This window comes from Tupaia chinensis, unplaced genomic scaffold, assembly GCF_000334495.1.
Source record: "Tupaia chinensis unplaced genomic scaffold, TupChi_1.0 Scaffold142716_1, whole genome shotgun sequence".
NCBI lineage: Eukaryota > Metazoa > Chordata > Mammalia > Scandentia > Tupaiidae > Tupaia > Tupaia belangeri.
This window is the reverse complement of record NW_006202562.1, coordinates 3,503,219-3,505,954: the sequence shown is the minus strand read 5'-3', so window position 1 is coordinate 3,505,954 and position 2,736 is coordinate 3,503,219.

Genomic DNA, 2,736 nt, shown 5'->3' with positions numbered 1-2,736 from the left:
ATTTCCCATGCCTAAGGGCAGTAATGACTTTTTTTTTGGGGGGGAGGGGTTCGCTATAGGACGAGTGTGCTCGCCAGACAGACAGAGACAGACAGAGAGACAGAAAGCTAGAAATCACCCCCCCCAGGGGGGATGGCCACGCCACAATCCCTTTTCCTCCATTCTCCTCTCAGGATCTTGGGCACACACGCACACGTGCCCGGCATGAGTTTAAGTCGCCAGGTCCGGGACTCGAACCGCGGTTGACTACGTGGGAGTCCAGCGACGTAGCCATTACGCTAACTGCTGGTCCCCCAGGGCAGTAATGACTTTTAAGGCAGACCTTGGGAAGTAGGGAGTTGCTGGGCTTAGACAGTTTCTCACTGTATCAGGAACAGATTGGCGGCACAGCCAGGGTGGGCATGACAGTCTTTGTGGGCCAGGATCGGCCTTGAGAGTCAACTCGCGGTTGGTACAGAGCCCTCCTCCAGGAGCAGAAATCGCCTGTTTGTACCTTGGCACGTGGCTGTCCTTGCTCGCTGTCGGTACTGGTGCGAGTTGGTGTCAGTTCTCAGGCACCGGGGATGGAGCGGGAACTACAAGCAGGTGAGAGCCCTGCTCCAGGAGGCAAGTCCTCTGTGAGGACCCTCCGTCCTCACCGACAGCAGAGAAAACAGAAGCTCAGAGAGATGACTCACGATATTCTGATGTCCGCATGTCAGTGAGAGCTGGACCCTGGAGTGATTCTGGGGTTTTAATTTGGATTCTTGGATTCCCAAGCTCTGGACAGTAGAGGCAGCGAAGAGCATTCTCCACTTCTGTGCTAGTTTTCTAGTCAAAGAGACAGGGCTATCCTCAGGGCAGAGTCAGCAGAAAGAGAGAAGAAAATGCTCCGTGGGCTCTCAAAGAGGACCCTGCACCCCCAAGTTCATAGCAGCCTCATTCACAATAGCCAAGATATGGCGACAGCCTAACCTGCACCCACCGATGAGCGGAGGAAGAGCGCCGGTAAGTCCACGCAATGGAGTGTTGTTCCACGCAATGGAGTGTTGTTCCACGCAATGGAGTGTGTTCATTCCCTGGGAAAAGAGGTCAGGAGTCCTGTCGTCACAACATGGATGGCCCCAGAGGACACTGTATCTGGCGTAACAAACCAGGCACAGAAAGACAAAGACTGAATGATTCGTTTGCCTGTGGGAGCTAAAATAGTGAAACTATAACAACAGAGTAGAACGACGCTGGCCAGGGAATGGAGAAGGGAAAAGCACGAGATTTGGTGGAAGGGTACGAAGTTTCAGCTTTGCAAGCTGGATCATACCTGGACACCGCCCGGGCAGCAGTGCTGAGAGCTAACCCCACGTAGCACATAGTTCAACTTGGCTCAGAGGCTGGATCGCATGTCAATGTCATTTCATTGTAACTATAGTGACGGGAGGAGAAGGAGGGAAGTTTCCGAGTTGTATACATTAAATACATATAGCTTCATATACTCCAATCAGACATTAATCAAGTGTTTTTTTTGTAAAAAAAAAAAAAAAGAAAAGACAAATGTCCTTTGTTGGCAGGTGGCATGGTGGTTAAGGGCACTGGATTCTCACATGGTTGACCACAGTTTGAGTCCTGGACCTGGCGGTTTGCTTTCTTGCTCTCTCTCTCTCTCTCTTTCTCATTCTGTCCCTCTCTAGTCAAACTGAAATAAATAAACAAATAAAGTTTAAAAAAAAATGCCCTTTGTGAAAATTTACTCAGGGGATGGTTCCAGAAAAATACTATAGAAATAACCTTAGAATACCTCCCGTTGTATATTTACAGTTTATTTATTTCTCCCACGAGAGAGAAAGATAGAGAGAAAGACGGAGGGAGACAGTACCCCTCCCCCCAGGTCCTGACACGGCGACCCACCCTTAGCCTCCCCAGTCTCAGATCCTGGGTGTACGTGCACGGTGTACTCAGGGGTGTTTCTGCACGTGAACCTGGAACAGTCCCATGTGGGTCAGCCTGGCAGAGTGTCACAGTTTACCACTGGGCCACCACCCTGCCCCGATTTTAATCTTCTACATCATTTCTGAAATCTTCCTGGGGGTGAGGCAAAAAATGGGCCTACTGAACAGTAAAGAAAACCTGTTCTCCACTCAGGTGTGGGTCACTAGGCAGCCTTTTAGAAACAGAGGTATTTATTTCATCCACGAGAGAGCACGAAACAGACATCCCTGCGGGGCCCTCGCTCCGTGACCCGCTCTCCCCTCACCAGTCCAGGTCACCGGCACACACCGGCCTGGCTCGCAGGTAGAGGCCTCAGGACGGGAGTCAGGGCCTTCCCGTGAGGGACCAGCTGTGTCACTGCTAGGCCATCGCTTGCCCCCTGTCCTTTGTTTTCCCGCCAGTACCCAACAGCGAACCTCAATGGCTTTGTTTCTGACTTGAGTCAGCAACTTGAACTGTGTTATAGTAGCAAACGTTGCAAAGCCCAGCCTAGAAGTTGAAGCATTAATTAAAATTATTAGAATATGTGAGGAAAAAAGAGTGACAGGATCTGCAGCTTTTTGTCGTTGTTGTTAAATAGAAATATACTTTGGGGGCCAGTCAGTGGTATAGTGGCTAAGGCACAGGACTCCCGCATGGTCCACCCGTGGTTTTGATTCCAGACCCTGCAGCTTGAAAATCATGCCGGGCTGGGACCAGCAGTTGGTGTAATGGCTAGGTCACTGGACTCCCATGTAGTCGACCGCAGTTGAAGTCCCGGACCCGGTGGCTTAA